Source organism: Bidens hawaiensis, unplaced genomic scaffold, assembly GCF_021521415.1.
Source record: "Bidens hawaiensis isolate Kalapana, Puna unplaced genomic scaffold, B.hawaiensis_p1.1 tig00013193_1, whole genome shotgun sequence".
Taxonomy (NCBI): domain Eukaryota; kingdom Viridiplantae; phylum Streptophyta; class Magnoliopsida; order Asterales; family Asteraceae; genus Bidens; species Bidens hawaiensis.
In genome coordinates this window covers 645,860-671,270 of record NW_027492114.1, presented here as the reverse complement: position 1 = coordinate 671,270, position 25,411 = coordinate 645,860, and the positions used below count along the sequence as shown (strand labels likewise).

General features: G+C 32.1%; 1 pseudogene across 1 annotated transcript; it reads left to right on the top strand.

The window, feature by feature from the left end:
• The first annotated feature begins 11,795 nt into the window (after positions 1 to 11,795).
• Positions 11,796 to 25,199, top strand: LOC143543616 (uncharacterized; annotated as a pseudogene). Its single transcript, XR_013137107.1, has 7 exons — positions 11,796 to 11,869; positions 20,113 to 20,371; positions 21,409 to 21,515; positions 21,617 to 21,672; positions 22,361 to 22,535; positions 22,602 to 22,859; positions 24,346 to 25,199. The product of XR_013137107.1 is annotated as an uncharacterized LOC143543616 (transcript).
• The last annotated feature ends 212 nt before the right edge of the window (positions 25,200 to 25,411 follow it).

The following is a 25,411-nucleotide window of genomic DNA, read 5'->3' as shown; positions in this document are numbered from 1 at the left end:
TTTCTTTTCTTGAGATTTATAAATAAGATAGGTGTTATATGTGAGTTAAGATTACATTGATATAACTCACTTGGCCCGTTCAACGTATTTTCATTTTAGCTAATTACTACAATCTGCTCATTTCAAAAGTGAAGTGAAAGACTTTTGAAAGAAATAAAGGGATCTGGAGAAAAAAGCATATGAAAAGAGTTTGGAATGGTCCAAGAAGCCAATTAAAGGTACAACGCTCAAAAGGGAAGTAAGACAAGACTTGCTTGATAGCATTAAAGCAAATGTAAATTACAAATTCCAGATGAAGCAATTCAAAATACTAGGCTTTTGAATATCTTTAAGAAGAGCTCATGAGGATTTAAAACCTGGATAAAGACCCTAATCAAGAACGCACATCACCTGATTGGGAAGCTTATGAACAAAAGTATTTAGCAGTGAAATAAGTTGAAATACTGAAGATGAAGATGGAATGGTTGATGCTCAACTCCACTCAAGAAGAGAAATGGGCAAATTGAATGAAAGGTAAGTGAGGGATGTCTGCAAGGATCTGGAAAGGCTAAAAAAAGAGAAGCCTGGTGCATTACCAAATGCTATTGATGTATCAAGGTAAAACTTGTTGAATGATATGGTCAAAAGACTCAAACTACAGCCCTAATAAGTAATAACAATAGATAATTCAACAAGAGCAAGGAGATACAATAAAGCATAAGCTAACACAAGAACAATAAGATAAGGCACAAGTTCTTATCATGAGGTAAGACAAGAAAAGAGACTTGCATAAGAAATAAAGCTAGCCCTCTACTAGTTCTCTTTTGTGTTATGTCATCCTTCAACTAAGTAGTCTTCAAGTCAAATCTCTTTAAAGATGGAGTTATAACAAAATTGACTCCATTAATACCTTAGAGTGCGAAAATAAAGATATTAAATCAATGATGGATAAATAATCGTGTTGTTTTTGGTTTTCGAGTTGCTTGGTCTGGGTTGTGGACTCAAGTTAGATGTAAGCTTGTGTTAGGTGGTTAGGGAGTTTTTGTTGTCCCATTCTTTGTTTTGATTATTAATTAGGTTGTGGTAGGGTGGTGTGACCTTTGGGGTATGTTAGGAGGTTTTTAGACTTATTTTGTTAATGAAAAGTTTTGCCGGGGTTTTGTATCCTTTAATCAAAATATAATAATAAAAGTAATAGTAATAGTAATAACGAATTAATAAAGATTAACAATTGTTATGAAACTTATAATTAAACACACTTTATACATATATTATATCTTCATTAGTATCACATTTAATATAGAGTTGGTTTCATTTTCTATTTCACTATATATATCGTACATGTAAAGTAACTAGAATATATGAATGAAATACCTTTCTCCCCTCTATTCTATCTCGTTTCTAACGCATTATTAGTTGTCTCCAATAAAGACACTTATTGATGCTAGGCGTTTCTAGCATGTTGAATGCTCCAGAAGAGTATCATCATTATATTTAAATTAAAACATCATTTTGGATAACCCTTATCATAATGAAATCATAAAAAAATGATACTGAATATCTTCGAATTACATAAAACAAATATGACCAGAAGATCATATTGGAAAACTAATGGTTTTTACCATACTAAAATTATATTGCACAAAATAAATCACATAACATCAAATATGACAAATAACCAGAAGCTACTAGCCAAATATACTTTTACCATATGACATGACCAAATATGTCATCCATTTGGCATCATATTGTGATGAGCATTTGAAAGTGCTACCATGCATCTTCTAAGTAATCTAAAAGCCTCAATATCAAAACACTTATCATATGTGTAGTGAATTATATTGCGAAACTCTTTAGGCCCCTGAAATAAAAAATCCTACAAAGAATACTACATATATGGGCCTAGAGTGATGCACCTCTATATCATCATATGTGAAACTTAGCAAGTGTGGCTTTTAACCTAAATCATACATGATAATTCTTGCATACAATAAAAGAAAAAAGGGATCCACAACCCCAAGCTTTTAGGGACTATTATATTTCTATTGAGATAAATGTTGAACATCCAGTAGCTCATGTTCACATGTAAAGCAGTTATCTGAACAATTACAGTTAATCACTAACTACTCTTGATGAGATACAGATTTCCATCTCTACATGAGGGCATAAGTTTAAAACCAACTGCTAAGCAAAAGTACTTCCCAGTACACCTAGTCTCCAAAGCTAACCAAGTCAGTCTCACTTGAAAATATTATGTTATGCGGTATATGTACCATTACCGCCACAAAGAACTAAAATAGGATTCACATAAATGACTTGGTGTTTATATTAGCTTTTACTGGTAGCCATTTCCAAATATCTATACACATTGATAGGAGATTTGTTTACAACACAATATAATATGTTGACTCTCAAAACTTATGAGACAATATTCCCAGACTTAGGGGGAGGAAGGAATAAGAAAGTATGGTATATGATAAATATAATGAAATGCATCATCACTATCAAATTTTGATCACTGAAGTGATCAATGCAAATCTGAAGTCCGAAAGAGCGCATTTGCAATGAATAGTAAATGAATTACTACACACATTTACAAACACAAACTTCTTTAATTGAAGTAATCATAGAAAGATGACCATACAAAGAAACATGAAAGATAAATCAGTTCCAAAGATAATACCCATGGAACAATAAAAGCAGAAGAAAACAGTTGGTGTAACCTTAGAAAGAGGTTACATACATCTAAAAGATGTTATCTATATGACCACATAAGAGGTCAATGCCCCAAAAGAGACTAATACAAAAACCCAGAAGAAATTATTCTCATTTAAGTGACAAATACAATTATAGAAATGAAATTGCCTCATAAGAGGAATACAAAGTTCCAAAGGAACACCGATATTAAATATAAATGAGATCTATACAAATTATGTACAAAATAGTACAATGTGGAACCAAAACAAAATACGTGTTGATGATATTTTTGCAGATGCTATATCAACGAATGAAATCGATGAAAAAATTTATGCGCATAAAAGTGTGTAAAAGTACATACACATATATGATTTGCCATAATGGCAAGATGTAACATTTTGGGTTTTTTAAACCCTTGTATTTGTATTCTTGCCCGACCCGACTTTGTAATCGGTTAAATTTTCAAATGAAGTCCATATTATTTGAGTAATTAGTGTGCATTTTATTTGTTTTTATTTTCATTATTGTTGATAACTATGAGAATAATGCATAGCATACCCCTCCATCAAACTTTAAACCTCTTTTGCACCCACCTCTCAAGACAAGGGACCAAGTTGCAATTAAATCAAATATTTCCCTCCTTCTCCTCTTCCTCCCTTAACCACTGACGCCTCCCCTCTTTTTTGCTCCATAATTCATGGCCTAAATCGGGAAATTTTCATCACCAAATCATTCTTGACCTTAAACGCGGTGAACGAACACTCTATACATGGTAAATCATCAAAATTGGAAGCCAATTTATTCGTAATTACAACCATAACAAATCACGGCTATAATCAACCAATAACACTATAAATACACGATTATAATTCAAGTAAACGATGCCACATCATCCTCTCATCATTGCTAACCTTAACCCTAAGTAAATTTCACCCAAGCAGCTGTGTAAGATCAAGAGTTGTTCGTGTTCTTAGCCGAAAACCTCAATTCACCGATCACCTTTAGTTCAAACTCAAATATGGTAATTGCTTTATGCTTTTAGTTTGTCTTTAATCAATAAACATTAACCCCAAATCAATTTAAATCAACAATTCTAAATTAATCCGATTTCAAAATCTAAGGTTTATGAATTAGGGAAGAAGAAGAGCGGGTTATAGTGTATTTAAATTATCTTTTCCATCTTTTGATCAAGCTAAGGCACTGGCCTAATTCTCGGCGCATGTTTCTTAACGTGTGAATCGGCCTGGGGCGCGGGCTAGGGTCCCCCAGGCCCGATTTTTGAGTTTTATTTTTTTTAAACTTCTTTTTATCAATTTTTGTTATTATTACACACACACACATATATATATATATATATAACATTAGATAAGCGCTATCTTGATAAACCAACCCCCGGCTTATTGTTTTCTTGTTTTTGAACTTATGTTTCTTAATTAACATATAATATATATATATATATAGGATTAGTGTAACATCCCTGAAAATCCCATATTCATTTTGGGCTAAAAATGTCAACTTTGAAAGATGAGGGATTAAAAATCTTCACAAGACAAGTAATGGGAAAAATAAGATAAAAAAAATAAGGCATCTCATGTAAAGGAAATAAGAAAGTTCATTCCACATGAAAAGAAAAAAGAAAGGAGAAGCATTCCACATAGGTATGAATAGGAAAGAGAATTTCCTCCCACATTGGAAATATAAAACTTAGAAGCTCTTATAAGAAAGAAAGTTTTCATAATAATATTCTTATATGCCAAGATACACCCGGTTGTCATGGCGGAGAGTGCAGAGCACCCGATGCGCCCGCACACGGACTCAGGCGATGGACGCAATGTGACGTTTTGATAACACACTGTTAATGGCCACGTAAATGAAATTGGAAATTTGCCAAATACTTCAAGTACGTACACAACACTTTATATGTTAAAATAGATAACCATCAAAATAAGCATATATGCATAGATTTGCTAGACTCAAACATAATTCAATAGTGAAAATTTGAGAAATATCAGACTATTTAAGATCCTTTTAGTAAGCTATCATAGTAACAGTCGGTTATATAAACAAGTGCAGAGCACGGGGTTTGAATCGTTGAGTCAGGTTACCGACAATAAAAGTGGCTATAAATATGTGCCTCGGCTGTTTACAGATATATATATATATATATATATATATATATATATATATATATAATTTTAAAGATAAAATTTATATGTGTATAACTAAAATATTATATTTGCATTTTTATTCATATATATACGTACACTTAACAAATGTATGTTAAAATAATAATTAATAATAATAATCATTATGATATCATCTAACTAATATATTAAATCAACACAATTTTGTCCACATGTCCTTCACCTAGGTTGTTCATGTAGACTTTCATGTCATCAACCTCCAATAAATCTAATTTCCACATATTCACAATAAAATTTTAATCAATGATATTGACTTTTATATTTTTGTAACTTATTAATCTAATTATGATATTAATTATTCGTATTATTGTTAGAATTAAAAAACTTATTAAATTTACTAGGTTTAAATTGTTCATCGTTTCTTCTTTAAAAGGCACATGCTTCATTCAAAATCATAACGCTCCTCATCGTTTGTAACCAGATTCTTCACCTTATCTATAACCGATTGTTCATGATTTGTCGGTTTCATAATCCAAACAACATCAAATATGTTCATCGTTTGCAATTATCATGTATGATTTATATTTTAGTGTTTAATCGATTTTTGTGAAGAACAACATCAAATTGATTCACTGTTATTGGATTTAGGGTTTAACTGCATGATTTTTTATACTAACGGTTAATAGATTTGATATTTAATCTATTCCTACTAATCGATTTATGTTTTAATCTATTTAGGGTTTAAAGGTATGATTTTTTTTTAAAATTATCTGTTAATCGATATGATGTTTAATATGTTTATTACTTAAAATTATGTTTATATAGAATGATTTTTGTTCCTAATACGCCTTTTTCCAAGTTTCGCTAATATTTATTTATTTTTATTACCTACCAATTTAAAATTTGAAAATTTTATTATATATGGATAGGAACCTAACTGTTATAAAAATTAAAAAATTAGTTTATTATATTTAACACATTCCTTTATTTGGTATAATATTAATCAAAAATAATAATTGATTTAACGAGCATTTATCAATCAATACACACAAAAAAATAAATCATAATTCATTTTAAAAATTATAAATCTTTCATTTTATAGTAGATGACTTTATTCAAATATGTTAAGTTTAAAAGTTTAAACACCTAATCAGTTACCTTTATAAATTTAGAAACAAATATTTATATCTTATAAATTGTTTAAATACTCTTTCAAAACTCTTAAATTTTTGAAATAAATGTCTGTTTTATAGGTTTGACTAACTTATTATGTTTTAAACGGTTTCACCATAAAATAAATATTTCTCAAAATAGAATGAAAACTTTCATTACTATTCATTCAAAATTATTTATAGATATTATTAAAATCAAAATCTTTTGAAAAAACTTATATATGCTACCTAATTAACAAAATATTTAATTTGTAACTAATTCAAATACGGGTTTCATATTATTAATTTTGCAATAATATAGGATATAAATTGGGGTATTGTTTGAATTTATAACTAATTTGAGGTGTTGTATTCATAGATTTTGGCATTTTACTGGTTCCAAATTGCTTTGGATAACATATACACCATCAATGTATGTTTTCTTCAATTATGTCTATGTAAAGTTTTTCTTTTTATTAATTAATTTCCTTATCACTAATTGTTTATTTTTTTCTAATGTATCTGTGTTGAAATTAACACAATGTTTATTTTTGTTATATTTCAGTTATGGTGTATGAGGCATGACATTTTGGATGTTAACTTAATTAGAACTTTCAATTAATATGTGTTTTTTGTTCTCATGTTATAAGTTATAAAAATGTTTTAACTTTTTATTTATCTTTATTAGTATTTGTATGGTTTTGTATTTGAATTAAAGTAACAATTTAATGTCTTATAATTTATGTAAAGGTATCCTTTTTTATATAAATATGACATTTGCATTTTACTTAATTTATAATATACACACATATATTACGTTTTAAATATGTTCTACCTGTGTGTAACACGGACACTAAGAAGCTTTGAAAATAGAATATGAAAACTATCCGTAAATGAATTAGATGCATGCCACATTTTATTTTATCCGTAAATGAATTAGATGCATGCCACATTTTATTTTATGACACCAATCAATCATTTGAGAGGCCACATTTCTTAAGCAAGTATCACAATTTATGAAGCTTAATGCATAAGAAACTTAACCGACTGTTTAACTTTAATATATACCCCATATCTCTTGAATCACACAAGAGCTCAACTAGTGTTGTAGAACATAATGGAGATATAAAAATAGAATATAAGAGAGAGAGAGTAACCGAGAGATTTGTAGGGCTACGATTCCCGAACAAGCCCAAGTATTCCCAAGCCGTGATTCCTTCGATGCTCATGCCGAGTCCCGAGCTAAGGTTCCGATGGTTTAAGCTCTACTACGCGATAGAAAGTAAAAGTGCTGGTCAATCAGTCATAGGCTTAAGTATTATTTTGGCTTAGACCTTAGTCGGGGATATAGCCCGAACCTTGATCACAGTTAAGTATAATATAACTTTTCATAAGCAAATGTTATAGACAAATTATTGTTTCTTCATGATTAAGAAACGTAAGCATTCACACACAAACAAAGAGTATAGTTAAAATAATATTTTTTTATGATTAAGAAATATAATATTCACATATAAAAGATTATTGTAATGTTTCTTCTTGACAAGAAGAAACCCAATACAGATGTTTTTTTCTTAAGAAGAAATGTAACATATAATTGATAAATAAACAAAGCGACTAAAGGTCCAAATGTTTTACATAAACAAATGATTTGTCAAGGTTAAAGCTATACAAAACAGACTACGGGTCTGAAGCTAGATCGTTGATCTAGATATTTAAACAAAGGTTATTCTCGTTCTATAGGTCCGAGATAACAATCAATCAATCAGAAAGCAAAAATCAGAAACAGGAATCAGTAACAGAAACTGATTACAGACAGAGGTCAGTAACCGAAACTGATCATAAACAGGAATCAGTATCAGAAACTGATTACAATAAAAAAGGTGAAGACGCCCTAAACTTTTACAACTCTTTCAGAGTCAGACTGTTTGCATAGGATTTACTAATCCTTAAAACTTTGTGTTACAATAATAAGAAACGGGCATACTCAAATTAAGAGTATATATGTGTCTGGATCCATTCATACATGGTGTCTCGGATTTACCCAGGGCCATGGTGTTTATGATTAATTGTACATATACTTAGGGTAATTTCATCCCAATTAAGTAGGTTGCCTAATGAGTTGTCACAAAGGTATTATTATTGATTACACAATGGTATTGAAAAGATTTCACAACTGAGTCGGCGTCATTCATTGGCTGTGTGCTGACGTATTTTTCCCCCACATTTTAGGGAAACAGTAAAGAATATAACTGACAGGTAAGACAGATTAGAAGATTGGAGATATATTCATTAGACGTTATCTGATGGCTCAGATATTTTATTCAGAATATTATAAAGAATCATATTTTCAAAAGACAGGTATTTGAAATATTAAACGGGTATTCAAATCCTGAAATTTCAATATAATAATATTTTTTTTTGAATGACTTCCGCTCTTATTTTATCATAAAATATTCAGCGGGTATTCTGACCCGACATTTTATAAATGAATATTATATTATAAAGACTTTCGCTAAAACAAATCTGCAACTCTGATATATTTTCAAAACAGATACCAACTAACGGGTGTCACATCTAGGCCCGAAGTCGGGGTGTGACAATTAGTATCATTACCGAACTCTTAAATTATTTAAGAACTTGAAAGAACTCTTAATAACTAACGTTTTTTATAAAACTTTTTGTATATTCATGTTGTTTGAGTGTAGTTTAATCATTTGTTATATATATCTATCTTTACGATTACAATTATGAAAAATTAGTTTTACACATATGTACATTTGTTATTACATAAATTTTGCACATATGTAAACTTGTGATTTTCATATGTAATCAAAAATTTGTTTTATAAATATGATAAAACTACTCTCAAACAATAGTAATATATAAAAAAAATTTCAAAAAAACAATTGTTTGTTAAGAGTTTTTAAAGTTCTTAAGTCTTTTGGATTTATGTAATGAAAGTAACCATATATATGCATATACTAGTAGGAGTGTCCGCGCCTTGCGACGGGGTAGCAATAGAAATTCGGTTTGTAGTGTTTAGTTTATTATGCTGCCAATATTACTTGTGCATCGCAAAGGGACTTTTTTCTGCGTATAGTGAATGTCTAAAGTGATGTTTTTAGACATGCTTGTGGTTTAAACAAACAGTTTAGAGACATAGATGAAAACAATTTAAGATAAACTATTGGATCCAATAGTATTGAAGATATACTATTGCACGATTAAGATGCCCACTTGCTCTTGTTTTGTTTGAATTACTGTTTGTACATATGGAGTTCCAAGCTAATAATGTTTTGGCTGGGAGTGCCTCATCTCAGTTTCCAAAAACATTAAACACTTTAGATTTTTAATTTGGAACTGATAATCTGATGTGATACCAGGTGATGCAACACTTTAGCCCAAATTAGTTCCAAACATTCCGAATTCATAACTACTCCAAATTATTTTCCAACTCTAGTTCTTAACAAACTTCAATTGAGATCAATGTAGAACTTATGACATATTAGTCGACTTGTAATAAAAATGAATAACAACAACAATAATAATAAATAATAACAGCGAAAACGTACTGAGATGGCGTGGGCGTATGGGATTGGAATTGTGGAGTGTCGGGTAGGCCTAAGTCGACGTGGCGGTGGTGGTCAGTTGAGGCCATTTGAAGAAAAACGACGAAGCAATCGATTGAGTATGGCAAACTATGATGTCCATCACTGAAGTGGTTTTTAGGAAAGTCTAACGAAAGTTGTTGGCCATTGCTATCACGAACCTGCAATCCCAATAAACAAAATATTTGGTCAAAACATATACATTTTAAAGATCAGCCCAGCGTAAGAGCCCGCGCTTCGCGGTGGGGACACAACATGAATTCGGTCCGATAGCGACTTGGTTTGTTATGGTACAAGGGTTTACTTCCTATATAATCAATCATACACGGTAAAAATCTCACTAATTACGATTGCATTAGCAGGTATGGGGAGGGTGAGACATGTTGTAAAGTACAAGATTTCAAAATACACGCATCTAATACAACAATAGTATTCTTCAACGACCATTAGAAATACGAAGGACAACTCGGAATTGTACCTGCCATATCGCGCGTATATAATATGTTGAAATAAGATAATCTAATATGCCCGATTGTGTCTCATCGTTGTTCATGCCACTAGATAATGAGCGGTAAAACAGGCCATGACTACCACCAGGCAACCATGACCATCACCAGGAAATATGATCACAATGTTTGGTCCACATGGTACACTCCACCTTAATCTTGACCTTCAACAAAATCATGCAACAACAAATTTGAATATTCTTTAGTTTCATAAGAAGCGTAGTTAATGTTGACCTTAATCTTATCTCAACCATTGTAGCGTTTCAACCACGAATCTTAATCAAGGGTGATTCCTGCACCTGCAACAAGTAAAAAAAAATAGGACTTGTAAGGTGACTTATGTTACGAGTTTTTATAGTCAACTGGTTGATTTTTAAGTCAAAATTTACAATTGTGTTTATATTCTTTTGTGTAGCATTCAAATATATAATATTAGGATAGAAACATGCTGAACAAAAAGGCATAGATGTTAAAATTTTATAAAGTATTCTATCTGTTGTTGACTTAAAATAAAAACAACAAACCATCGTCTGTTTGACTAAAATACAGAGAACTAAAAAGTAACACTAAAGATGTGGGTCACCTTATTTTATCATCTGCAATGAATTTATTCCTTAAGTTAAATAAAAATGGCATAGCAATTTTCATAAGGTGTCCAGAGAAATTAACATTACTATTTTAAGAAAATAGCTTAGTTTTGTCTTTAGAAAGATTCCTTTGATTTCGACCCATTTTCATTAGAATTTTTACAATACTGTTTATTTTTTATATCTATTATTCTACAATGAAAAAAAATCAAATAATGAAAAGTTATTAGAATTCTTTTTATGAGTGTGACCAAAAACCCAACCCATTTTTACCCGATCCATTCTACCCGAAAACCTATAATAGTCTTTGAGTGAAATTCTATTACATCCCGATCCGAACAACCCGAAACCCGGAAAAAAAAACAAATTCATCTGTACGACATCAGTAGGATAGTCGCGTATTGTTCGGTGAGGTTATAAAGTTATATAATGTTTTGTAAATATTTAAAAGAAAAACTATTAGATGAGGAATATAAGAATTAAATTAAAATGTGACAAAGATGGATCTTTGAAGCATACTGTATACAGTATGAATGTGTAGAGCATGGATGCCTATGTGACTTCTATATCTGCAAACTGATATAAGCAAGCGAAATATATAAGCTGTTCAATAGACAAACTCTAACGAAACAGTAAATGTTTAACTTTTCATCAACAACAATACGTTTTTATTGAAAATACAAATAATAATGAATTTGCATCATATATCAGAATCCCCTACTAAACTTATGCATAAAGAGCACAATCTCAACTCAACAATCCCTACTACAAGATGCAGGAATAACAAAATAAAAAAATATTCTTTGCATACCTGATTCTGTAAAGTATTTAAAGAGCAGTAATGAAAATGAATGAAATATTAGTCACTAACAACACTGGTATGTCAATAAAAAGTGAGACTAAAATTGTTGATAAGTCACAGAACTACTGGAAGTGAGGAACAACAAACCTGCAGCTCCTAAATTCCATTCTAGAAATAGATGACCAATATCACTCAAATCCACCATTTCATACTTTGATCAAATAAACGAACCGTTTTTGAATAATTTCAGGCTAAGATTGTTGTACCGCTCTCTTGAAAACAAATTAAAGATACCTGTGGAAACAACACACTGGATCAATGGCGGAGATTGAAAACCCTAGAGAGACAAAGAGCGAGATGTTAACGAAGGAGGAAGAGAATGTGAAGGAGGTGTAGGCAGCAGAAACATGTGCATCTGAGTTCCATTGGGGGAGGCGTTAAAGTAAATATAAATTGAAACGAATGGGGGATTCATGGAGGGTAGATGGAAGGATTGGAATTTAATATGGCATTCAATTTTCTGGCAGAACAACCCGTCGGAGATGGCTTGGAAGAAGGCAACGGAGCTACTGTGCATTCAATTTTTACGGCGTGTCATCAGAATTTCTTCGATTACCTTTTTATATGTTTTATAAGATATAATATAGATATAGACATAGGTTTAACTTCATGCGACAAGTTATTTCAACCAATCACATAATTTTTTTTCTATTTTGTGATTAACTAGATTTTAGCTCTCGTATTACGGGGGTTGTTTTACATTATTTTTTTTAATATTTATATATGTATATTTGGATTTTAATTTTATTTGTTGTAAGAAAGTTAATAATTAATATGCTTGAGGTTTGATTATGAAATGGTTTCACAAATAAATCATATGTTATAGTCCGGTTTAAAAGTTATTTGGGTTTGGTGAAACCCATTACCTATTTATTTTCTTTGTTATAAAATTGTTTCTTAATTATAAATAATATCTTCTTTTAAAATAAAATAGGATATTAATTTTTAGTATATTCCTATTTTATAGGATTTTCATATCAAATATTTGATGAGATTATTTTTTTAATATAATGAGATGTTATAACCCGTTTAAGAGCTATTTTGGTTTGGTGAGACCTTTAGCCGTGAATTCGGGTCAAATGCGTGAGAAGCCTTCATTTACAAATAAAGTAATCTGATGGTTTGAGAGAATGGTTGTTTTACATTTTTTGTTTTTTAATATTTATTTTTTTAATTTTAATTTTCTTTATTGTAAGAAAGTTAATAATATACTTAGGGTTTGATGATGAAAGGGTTTCATAAATAAATGATATGTTATAACCCGTTTAAAAGCTATCTGGATTTGGTGACTCATGACCCGCTTATGTTTTTTACTATAAAATTGTTTATTAATTATAAATAATATCTTTTATTTTTAAATTGAATATTAAATTTTAGTATATTTATAACCCGTTTAAGAGCTATCTGGTTTTGATAAGACTCATACCCATGAATTTGGGTTAAATCAATGAAAGGCCTCCATTTAAAAATCAAGAAATCTGGTGGCTTCCATAAAAGGGGGGAGCGACCACATCGCGACACATAGGATTTTTGGGTTTTCTTTTATATATATTATAGATTAATTAATTAGAAGGGTACGTTAGTAAAAATGCCCATTTTCTTTTTTTTTTGGTAACTATTACTAATTAATGGTAAGTTTCATTACAAATAAATATATTTGTATGTGCACGGATTTGGTGTTCGCAACTGTTCGAATAGGATAGGAGTAGTTTAGTCTTTATATTAATGTATAAAGGCCCATTCGCTAAGCATGTTTAACAAATGGGACCTCATTCGTTAAGGACTAGGCTATTCGTTAATGTAAGAGTCCATTCATTACTACACTGTAACGAATGGCGACTCATTCGTTAAAGTATACCCATTCGCTAAGGGTGTTTAGCGAATGGGGCTATGGAAAGACCTCATTCGTTAGTACAGTAACGAATGAGAGGCCTCATTCGCTAACACTATTCTAACGAATGAGACCAGCCTATAAATAGGCCTTCCATAGTGTTATTCAATAGAGATCTGTGTCATAACTTATTCGTATATTGTTACCATGCCGGATTTTCCTCTCATCTAATGTATTCATCCATAATGTATTTTCATCATTAATATATTGATGTTTAATGTATTGAACACGAGTTACGTATCAATTTGCGACTAGATTCCTGGCTCGTAAACGTTCATATAACGTTTTCTCAATGTTATTTGTTAATTTGATTTTTATTTTATTTTAACAAGTGTCTGCATACTTTTATTTATCTATATTTTGATATTTTGTATTTCAATACAATTAATCAAGCTAACTCTAAAGTACATATTAATAAGTTGGTTTTGTATTTTAATATTAATTATTTCTATGAGTTTCATTCATTGCCTTTAGTCACACAATCACATTATGAAATCAAATTTATTTTGTTTGACATGAAGATCACATATATATATATATATATATATATATATATATATATATATATATGTTTCACGATTTCCATTATCATTCGGGTTGTTTTTCAATTTTATATAAATCATTACTTTTACTCACATTTTTGAACTCTGATACACATTTTGCCATTTTCTTGCTTAAAATGCTTTCCATGCACCTGTGTTGTTTTTTTTAATCAAACTAGCATTTAAACTCAAATAATGGTATAACAAGAAATTTCGACTAAAAAACCAACTTTTATTACAAATGGTACTTTCCACTTCTGTATGAAAACCAACTGGGTAAAAAGCATCATCTCTAAACCCAAAAAGCTGCATAAACCACACATAATACCCAAATTAGAAAAACATTAACTCATATCATACCAACTAATAACCTACACACCCCTATACATGCAAAGATATCCTACACATTCAAGACATCCAATAAGATTCCCTACACGGTCCAGAACTTCGTTATAATTAACATTAATACTCATATTCTATATGGAGTTTGTTATAATTAACATTAATCCTACACATAATAAATCATACTCCACATACTACTAATCATACACAAATTCTAAAATATACCTACATACATGGCAAACACCCAACGCAAATAAACCATGATTTACATTGACAACAATCAATCCTACACAACTGTCAATCCTACACATAATAAAAAAACCACAAGACCCCTACACAAAATAACAAAACCCCTACACAATTGCCAATCCTACATGGAAATCATACATATTAACCTACATAGAACGAAATATAACTACACACAAAAATATATGCATCTATAAAAACGTAATCAAATAAATAAAGATTTATAACTGATTAAGCTTAACTAGTGTAGGCAAGATGAATACCATAGAATTTTCCCTTAATTTATATTTATAAGAAAAAAAACTATGGTTTATTTCCCCAAATTAGTAATTTAATCATGAAGTTTATAATCATATTTGGATTGAAAATTGTTATGTTTAGGTAATTTAAAACAAAAACGAAAAAAAGTCAAACAAAAAACACTAACCTTAGATATCTAAATTCCACTTCCGCGTTGTTTTTTTTTTATGTTGCTTTTCTTTTTGAATGGAGACGAATCTGAGATTGAAGTTGTTTGGTAATCAATTGAAGCTTCTACATTGTTCAATTGAAGCTTATGATGTTCGATTATCATGAATGAAAAAAGATTATTGAATGTGTAATAAGTTTCCGGAGAAGATTCTTATGAAAAATTTAATAAGCGTATTAAATGTATAGGTTTTTCTTTTCATAAGCAATCGTCACTGATAGACCAATATACCCCTTTGTATTAAATCACATTAAAATTAGAGATCCACTAATCACAATATTGTCATCTTTAATGTAGGCCATTGATCAAACTCAATCAAAGGTTGTAACTTACTTCTCACAATTCTTGCATTAAAATGATTTCATTATATATACATATATATATATATATACATATATATATATATAGGGTAAGGTTAAAATGAAAACTCATTTGAGTTGTGAAAACCCTATGTAACATCGTTTTTTTTGTTATATGTAATATATATTGTAACATTTAATACAAAACATCGAAACATAAAAAAAAATGTTTTGCTATTTTTTAACATATTCTTTACTAATTTTTATATATGTTTTCAGGAGAGATAAAAAGTTATATTTATATTTACATTTTTTATTCACTTTAATTATGGACCACAAGATTTAAACATTAATTAAAAACATGTGGTTAAGAATAGGTTTCTAGAGTTTTCACAACTCAAGTGGGTTTTCATTTTATAATTAGCCTAGCCTATATATATATATGGTAAGGTTAAAATGAAAACTCATTTGAGTTGTGAAACCCCGTAAAAACCCTATGTAACATCGTTTTTTTTGTTACATGTAATATATGTTGTAACATTTAATACAAAACATCGAAACATAAAAAAAAATGTTTTGCTATTTTTTACCATTTTTTTACTAATTTTTTATATATGTTTTCAGGAGAGATAAAAAGTTATATTTATATTTACATTTTTTATTCACTTTAATTGTGGACCACAAGATTTAAACATTAATTAAAAATATGTGGTTGAGAATGAGTTTCTAGAGTTTTCACAACTCAAGTGGGTTTTCATTTTATACTTAGCATATATATATACACACACACACATATATACGAGTAAAGTGCCAAAATCATCCCTGAAGTTTGGTCAATTTTACGACTTTCGTCCAAAAAGTTTTTTTTTTTCAACTGGACCCTTGAGGTTTCCTAATTGTTGCCAATACCGCCCAAATTGTTAACCTCGTCTATTTTCCAACGTTAACCTTGGGGTATTTTTGGTATTTTCAGTATACATATTAGTTTATTTAAGTATTAGTGCCTCTATGAACATGCTCTTAACTTAAGGGGGAAATGTAAAAATTGGCCAAGACCACCCTTCATTCCCCTTTCTCCTGGTCCACCATAGCTCCAAGGACGCAGAAGGTGACTTCCCGTAACCACCACCATTACCAACATATTTAGCAGCCACCACCACCACAGTCGACTATCTATTCTACCAGCCAAATCCCGCAGCTAAATTTACCAAAAATCACACTTTTTGATTGCAATCGAAGCTCCCGTATATCATATATTGTCAAATGGATTTCAATTTAATGCTCAGTAATGATTCATTTCATCCATTTCAATTACCTATTTCAAATTTATTTTAATGTGGATAGTCATCTTCTGGCAAGAACAGAGTATACTCTCGTCGACTAAACGACTAATAGTTTTACCTGCCAAATTTTAACCTGCGGGTAGAATAGAGTAACAAAGGGGTTCAATCTATAGGCTCCAAAGATAATGGTCGGTCACCTTCAAGTCCTTCTTGATTACTTGCTTAATCGCCGAAGGGACAACAAATCACTGATCTGGAATTTTGCTACAAATCTAGTTGGAGAATTGGAGTGATGGTGGTGGTCACGATTTCAGACACGGTAGTGAATGAGCTGAACTCGGCCACCAGAATCCTAAGAAAGAGGGTGAGAATCTAAGATGAGAAAGGTTCAGCGCTTCATTGGTTGTAGGTTGGTGGCAATAGGCGGTAGACATAGCCGATGGTGGTGGGGGCGACATCAACATGGTGAGAGGTTGGTGGTCGGCATAGGGGTCTCACTCCATGGGCTCTTGTTGAGAAGTTTTACAATGGGTTGAATTATGAAACTCAAGCTTGTTTCGACATAGTTGCGGGAGGTAATCTGATGGATAGGAAGAATGTCATGGAATGCAATGAAATGTTTGAAAGTTTTGCCCAATCAGAATATGCGAAAAGGTCACCTAACAGGAATTCCACTCCCGTCACTAGTACACCCTCATCCGCTCGAGGTGTACACCAGGTTAATCTGGACACTAGTGTGGCTGCTGCTTTGGAAAACTTGAATCGAGTGATGAAGAACCTCAAAGCAAAGGTTGATAAATGTGAGTTATGTAGAGGGGGCATGGTACTTTAGATTGTCTATTGATGAGTCAGGAGCAGGTAGAGTTCATATGAGGGTAGAATAGGGTTCCTAATATGTTTAATGGAAATACAAACTGGAACAACTATAAAATTAATAATTATAACTCTAGTTGGCGTTCCTACTGTGCACCCCCTGGTTTCCTGTCAAATCTAAATCCTAACCGTGGGCAGGATCAGTCGTTTAGTGGGGATCAAAATAGTCAAGGTATGAGTAATGGGTAGGATTGGAGTAGTGGGATAGGTAGACTAGAGGAGATGATGAAGCAGATACTTGTTAGAGATCTGGACAATCAGAAAAATTTAGCCGATCATGATATGCTTTTAAGAAATCACCAGTCCACACTCTTAGATCTTTAGAGATTATAGGTGATATAGCCCGACGTTTATATGAGAGACTCCTCGGTAAGTTTTTAGGAAATGACCAACCTAATTCGGCTGCTCAGTTAAAATCCATTTCCACTCATAGTGGTAGGGTTTAAGGTCGAGAAGTTGAGGTATGGGAGGAGGATGCATTAGTAGATGAGGAGATAGCGATGGAGACTCCTGTGAGGGTGCAACCTAGGCTAGGCCTAGCAAGTACCTGTAAGTGCATGATTTGGTGTCCGCAGCTGTTCGAATAGGCTAGGGGTAGTTTAGTCTTTATATTTAATGTAAAGATGGCTCATTCACTAAGCATGTTTAGAGAATGAGGTCCATTCATTAACGACTAGGCTGATTCGTTAAGTTAAGAGCCCATTCGTTACTATAGTGTAACGAATGAAGGCTCATTCGTTAAGTATAGGGGTAGTTTAGTCTTTACACTTTATGTATAAAGGCTCATTCGCTAAGCATGTTTAGCGAATGAGGCCTCATTCGTTAAAGACTAGGCATATTCGTTAATGTAAGAGCCCATTCGTTACTACAGTGTAACGAATGGCGGCTTAATCGTTTAAGTATACCCATTCGCTAAGTGTGTTTAGCGAATGGGCTATGGAAAGTCATTCGTTAGTACTATTCTAACGAATGAGAGGCCTCATAGAGACCACCTACTTAATTTCACTGCAGTTGGAGGAGTCAGTGGATTGACTCTTCCATACTAGTGCAATATGTTCGCCCTTACTTTAACGAGAGCTGCCCGGGAATGGTTTGAAAAGCTAACTGACGGTCAGATCCAGAGATAGAATGATCTAGTGACTGAGTTTTCATAGCACTTTAGCCAGCAAAAGAAACACGCGTGAGATCCGTGTTTCTTCATCGTCTATTATTGCTTGATCGTCTTTATTGATATGGGATTATATCGATGTCTGATTTTGTTTCAAAACCTCAAACATGTATATCTGACGTTATTATTGCTTGATTCTCTATTTTTGACGTTTTTAAAATTAAAATTACCACTAATTTTCCATGGTGGAACCCCTAGTATGATATGAAAGAAAGAGAAACAGACTTATAGAGCATAAGAGAGAGACCCATCTAGACATTTGTCTGCAATGGCCTGTTCAACTATTCATAAAGAAAGAAGAAGGGAGTGCGTTCGTGAAGAGGAATAAGATGAGACCAGCCACACAAAAAATGTGAACCAGAAGCCACGAAGATGATCTTTGCACCATTTATTCCGCTACCTTCAGACGGCTCTACTCAAATATTAAAATACAAACCTTAAAATTCTTGAAAATGTAATTAAATTAAATCAACCAATAGAACACCACTGGTATAGGATTCAAACTCAAGTAAGATGATTTGTATTTGGTTGGTAAATCTTTTGAAGTACCTCGGCAACTGGTTGCATAAAGCCATTAGAGGTGGGCGAAGGGAGTAGGAGTTTTTTTTAACCAAAATAGGGTGTAAGAAAAAAGTATTTACCAAAATAGGGAGTTTGGAAGTATTTAGTAAAATAAGTTTTTTTGTTTAAACCTACATTTCTCATTCCTAATCTTATTGGGTCAAGATAATTTATGTTATTTTTGATTTAATTCAAGTAAGATAATAAATAGTGAATTAAAAAAATAACCTAGTTGACATATTTGTGGTATAAAAATACGGTACATGCACTTGCGGTGTGTATATATATATATGTATATATATATATATATTTCAAAAACAACTGCAAAATTTATAAAAAAGGGTGCATCGATAGCAGTGCTAGTGTTGCTCGGTAGGAACTGTTTTGGCTTTCAACAACAATTATGCCGAAACGTTATGAAGAAAAAAGTTACAATTTTACTATTCGTTCGTACTAACCATTTTAAATAATAAATATTATGCCAAAGAAAAAAAATTATAATTTGATTATTTTAATGTTGAAGCACAGTTCAAATTTTAATTTTTTTTAGTTATACGTGGGGATTTTCTGGAAAATGATTGAATTATTTTAAGGAAAATAATAAAAGAATATAGAAAAGTAAGTTTTATTATTTTTTAATTTACATTTTTTATCTATCTTTTTTGAATTAAAAGAATTAATAGAAATTATCTTTACCCAATAAAATTAAGAGTGAGAATTACACAAAAATACATACTTTGTTGATAAATATTTTTCCCCTAACCCCATTTTGTTAAAAAAAAACTCGAAGTATTGGGCTCGTAATAATGAGAGTTGAGGCTTTTATGGGCTTATGAGTTGACCCAACCAACCCTTGACATCTGATACATTCATTCCATTCCATTCCGGCCACTAAACCAAGGTGTTTCGTTGAATGGAGTCAATCGGCGGTTGTTATTACGGAAGGAAACCAGAAGCTGGTGCCATGGATAACATGGAGCGAGTGGAATACCATCAGAGAATCCCTGTTTTCTTCTAACCCTAGCCAACGCATATCCACGTGGCGATGCCTTCCTGTGGTAATTGAAGTCACTGCTTCCATTCTTTAGGGATGCTTTATCTGCGACTGATTTGCTCCCTCACAATGTCCTCACGATGCTATATTCTATGACCATTATCAGGTTAACACTAACTTCCCATTATTATTATTATTATTTATTTATTTATTTCTTCTTATTCTTATCTTTCTTTAGTGATGTTTGTGTTTTAAGAGCCTTAATCAGGTCCTAGTTGCTACAATTATTAAGTGTTTCGCAAAACCTTAATTTGTTAATGGTTGGTAGGGGCGTGCACAGTGCGGTTTTGGGCTAAAACTAGCTCTTTGTTTTATGAATTCCGTTCGGTTTCGGTTTTGGGTTTCTGTGCACAATTTACTTTTCGATTCGGTTTTTTCGGTTTTGCTAATTGGGCTAGTAATTTTCGGTCCAAAGAAATTTTACCCATGATATTTTAAAATTGGACCTAATATTTTTTATAAAGTTAATATGTAATACAACGTTGTACATTTTGGCCTAGAATATTAACATATTGTACATTTTGGCCTAGAATATTAACATATTGTACATTTTGGCCTAGAATATCAACGGCTAATAAAAGACACATTTAAAAGGATTTAATCTCATCCAAATTGACAAAACATAACAGATTAACATTAAAAATAAAAAAATCAAAGTTTATCAAGCATAAATGATTCAATGAAAAAGTAATTCAACAAATCGGTCTTTTCGGTTCGGTTTGTTTTTTTTTTAGTTTTTCACAAAACACAAAACCGAACCAAAGCCGATATTTCGGTTTTTACTAAAATCAAAACCAAACCGTCAGTTTTTAATTCAGTTCGGATTTTTTGGGTTTTTCTAATGGTAAGAGAGAATACTCAATTGTTAGTGTTATTTGCTATTTGTATAAATTCCGCATGAGATTAAAATTACCGATGTCCCACCGTGATAGCCTTTATCTCAAATATCGGTCCTTGACTTATATTCGATTTTTTGTCGCATTAACTGCGTAGTTTCTATGCATATTTTCCTACGGGCAGTTTATTTGTATCAATATGTAACACTTCCATCCAAACAATTAGTGTATGGCTTATGCTGCTGCCACTAATTTTGATCTGTCATCATGAGGTTTATAGTATACTTACTGAAACTTAAAATTGAAGGCTTGTGAATGGTATTGTGGAGAAGACCCGTAAGAAGAATGAGATTTCAATAGGGGAGGCAGCTGATGCAATTGGTATTCCTCGTATGCTGATTGATATTCGGCACGGTAAGAAATTCAGTTATACATCTAGGTGTTTATGTTTCTCGGGTAAAGTCGACATAGTTTGATGCATCCTTTATGTAATCTCTTTATCTGCTGTTTTGTAGAGTGTTCACATCGTGATCTTCCTTCATTAAGGCTGGTTCGGCTTGCATCTACCAAGGTATACATTACTTGGCTGTAAACAAACTGAACGTTCAGTGAACTGTTTATGAATTGTTCAGCGAAAAGTTTGTTCTTTTAGTTAAACAAACGCACGCGACGCATGTCTCTTTTGTTCATTTGCGCTGGTTTAAGTTTGTTTGTTAATATGTACATTAAAATTGATTAGGCCTATAACATTTTAGTCTAGTTTCAGTAACTTTTTTGGCACAATTGTTGCTCACATTTACTCTTAATTGGTTTTAGATCAGTTATGTTTGTTCGTTTACCTGGGTGAACCATTCGTTTATACTGATAATGATCGGACATAAATGAACACGAACAAGTTCATTTTCTTAACAAACGAACACAAACAAGAAAGCTTTGCTTGTTTACTGTCCGTGTTGGATTGTTTGTTCGGTTAAAGTTAAGCAAAATATTACGAACACGTTCATTTTCTTAACAAATGAGCACAAACAAGAAAACTCCATTTTTTTAATGTCTGTTTTCGCTCGTTTGTTTGGTTAAAGCTAAATGCACAAACATGAACAAGTTCATTTTCTTAATAAACAAACACAAACAAGAAAACTCCGTTTGTTTAATGTTCATGTGTGCTCGTTTGTTTGGTTAAAGTTAAACGAATGAACACAAACAAGCTCCACTTGTGTTTGTTCGGCTCGCTTACAAATGACTGATGTACACTATTTTAGGCACTTGATTGGTTAAAGTCTTATTATTGGGAGCCTCAAAAGATGGCAATTCCATACGCGAGTGACCGAACCGCTAATTTTGAAAAAGAAATCAAGTCAAAGATAAGCGAACTTGCGTTCAATTTGAATGTAAATCAAGCTACGTCATCTGATTCCCCAGTAATTAAAAGAAAACGTTAGCATTAATGTTCTTCAAGTAAAAAATTTGTGACATGTGTTGAAGGTTTTATATGTTTTTAAGGTTCCAAGAAGCAAATAAACAAGGCGTTGAAGAATGTACTCAAGTTATATTCTTCTTTCCCCTCGGAAGTCGTGCCCATGTTGTTGGAGTTTCTTTTAAAGGCACACAAGTCTGGTGACGTGGCAAATGGTTCTCAACTTGATGATTGGAAACCGCTAATTATTAAGTTGTCAAATAAAGAACCAGACATGCTTCTAAGCCTTCTCAAAGCAGTAGTTCGTATGATCGAGACTCACCAAGCTCTAGAACACGAATCGGGTACTTTTTCTGTATCTTGAGTGCCAGGCATGGTGATCTGTCATTATCTTGGTTATTTGGCATTTTTTATTTAAAAATCTTGTTTAAAAATAACCGACATAACTGAACCAGACCCAAAACTGATGGCTTGATTTTATGTTTTTTCAAAAACCGAATTTTCAGTTCGGCTTTGCATGTATGTAAACCGACATAACTAACCGTAAAAACCGAAATGAATAACCAAACCCAACTCAAAACTGGGTATGTTTGGTACGAAGTGATGGAATGGATGAGGAAATGGAATGGAGGTGGGAATGGAATGGACAAAGGAATGAAATGGACCATTACCATTTCATTGTTATGTTTGGTTGCCATATAGGAATGGAATGATCATCCCTTTATTATTATTATTATTACTACTACATAAATAATATTAATAATATGAATATTCGTATTAACTCATTTTTAAGACATGCGCCCTTCAACAAGATCACTAAAGCGAATAAAAATAATCATAAAAAAGTTGACTCACGCATGCGTGTTATGAAGGGTTGACTTGTCAAATAATTTTAATAATATTGATAATGCGATAATGACTCTGATATAATAATTGCTATATTATAATATAAAACATAATGATAATATAATAAAATAAATAATAATATAATAATATGAGAATGTAATAATAATTATAATATAATAATAATAATTCTAATATAATAATAATCATAATATTTTATTATTATTGTTGTTGTTGATTCCATTCCTTGAAAGAATGGAAAAAAAACACCTCCTTAAAGAATGAAAATCCTATATTTGGAAGGAATTTTATTTATTATGGAATGGTTCATTCCATTACCACATTGCAACCAAACATGGTTTTTTTCATTCATTTGCAATGTCCTATTCCATTCCGCCTCTCGTTCCCTTCTACCAAACGCTACCTGAGGGTTTGGTTTTATGCCTATTCAAGGTTATAATGCATATAAACCGACAATACTGAACTATTAAAATGAAATAACCAACATAACCGAATCAGATAACCGACCCAACTCTAAACCAATGGTTTAATTTTATGTGTTTTCAAGAAACGAAATCCCTGTCCGGTTTCAGTTTTGCAAGAACATAAAACCGTAAAAGCCAAAAAAAACCAACTTTTGTTATGAGTTTATGGATTACAATATATATTTTTGAATGCGTTTTATATAAAAAAAATGATAAATAATCTAGTTCAAAATTTTAGGCCCAAATTTGTAATAATCAATTAATCATTTATCAACAAGGTAGTTTAAGCCCGCCTTTATTATTTTGGGCCACTTTTTAGGCCCAGATCTCCAAGTCTAAATGGCAAAACCAAAGGACTGAAACACCCTAAAACTGAATTTTAAGTTTTGGTTCGGTTTGAGCCCAATACCAACCCATGCATACCCTAGGATCTGTCCACCCCGTTCCAACGCGCCGACTTGTTTATTGTGCTTTCATTTAACAAGATGTATATATTTATCAGGAGAACAACTAAACACTGAGCATCTTTCGTATCTAATTAAGTGGCTAGTTGGGAGCCTCAACGATCTAAAGCCTTCTCGCCGAAAAATTACAACTTCTGAAACTGTTAATTCACCAAAAGACAAAAGTCTCCCGAAGTCAACTCTCATACATCTCATGGCCAAATGTCTCATGGTTTCTTCGCATGGTAACAACCATCTAGCCAGTGCAGCCTCTGTTCTCGCACACACGGCTGGTAGTCACAATTTGGTCCAAAAACTTAATAAGCTAGCATATTTACACACATCAAACACGGATAATGCGGTTAGTCAAACAGCTCAAGTTGACCCGGAAAGCTTTTATTACCAGCAACAGATGTCTATAAAACAAGAGTCCACAAAAGTTGAACTTTTAAAACAAAAGCAATTACAAAAAATGAAGTTGAAAAAGAAACCTGCAAATGTGGAGACTAAAAAGAGATGGAGTGTGGTGAAATCTTGGAGAGCGTGCGCGATCGGGATGTTACCGTGTGATGTTGGTTCGTCGGGTATTGTTCCGGTTCTTGATGATGCAAAAGAAGAAGAAGATAAGGAGGATTTAGAAGAAAAGAAACTATGTGGTAATAAGAGAGAAGCTGAGTGTGCATTAGTGGTTTTGGATGATTCAGATGTTAAGAAGGTCAAGCGTTGTGAGGAAGAAGATGGATTGGTTTTAGAAGGTGTGAAGAATGGGTTGCTGATTGGTGGTTTTTTGAAGAGTGTGACAGAGGATGAAGTGATGCATATGGCATCATCTCTGTTCGGATTTTGGTTTAGTCGTGTTTCTGATTTGGTGTTACTGAGGTTTTCAAGGCCGGTTCAATCAGTGTACCATTAAAGTTGAGCGAAGATAGGGTTTTCAAAACATTGGGTTTAGGCAACATTTTTAATAGTTTAGAAGTGATGTTGCAAAACTAAATGATCATTGGTTTATATAATTACGAAACTATTTTATTTGGTTTTACAAAACAATATGTATAAACGCCATCTGCGATATGAAGAGAAAACAATGAACCGCAAACAATGGGTCAGGCCGGGACAAAAGGGATC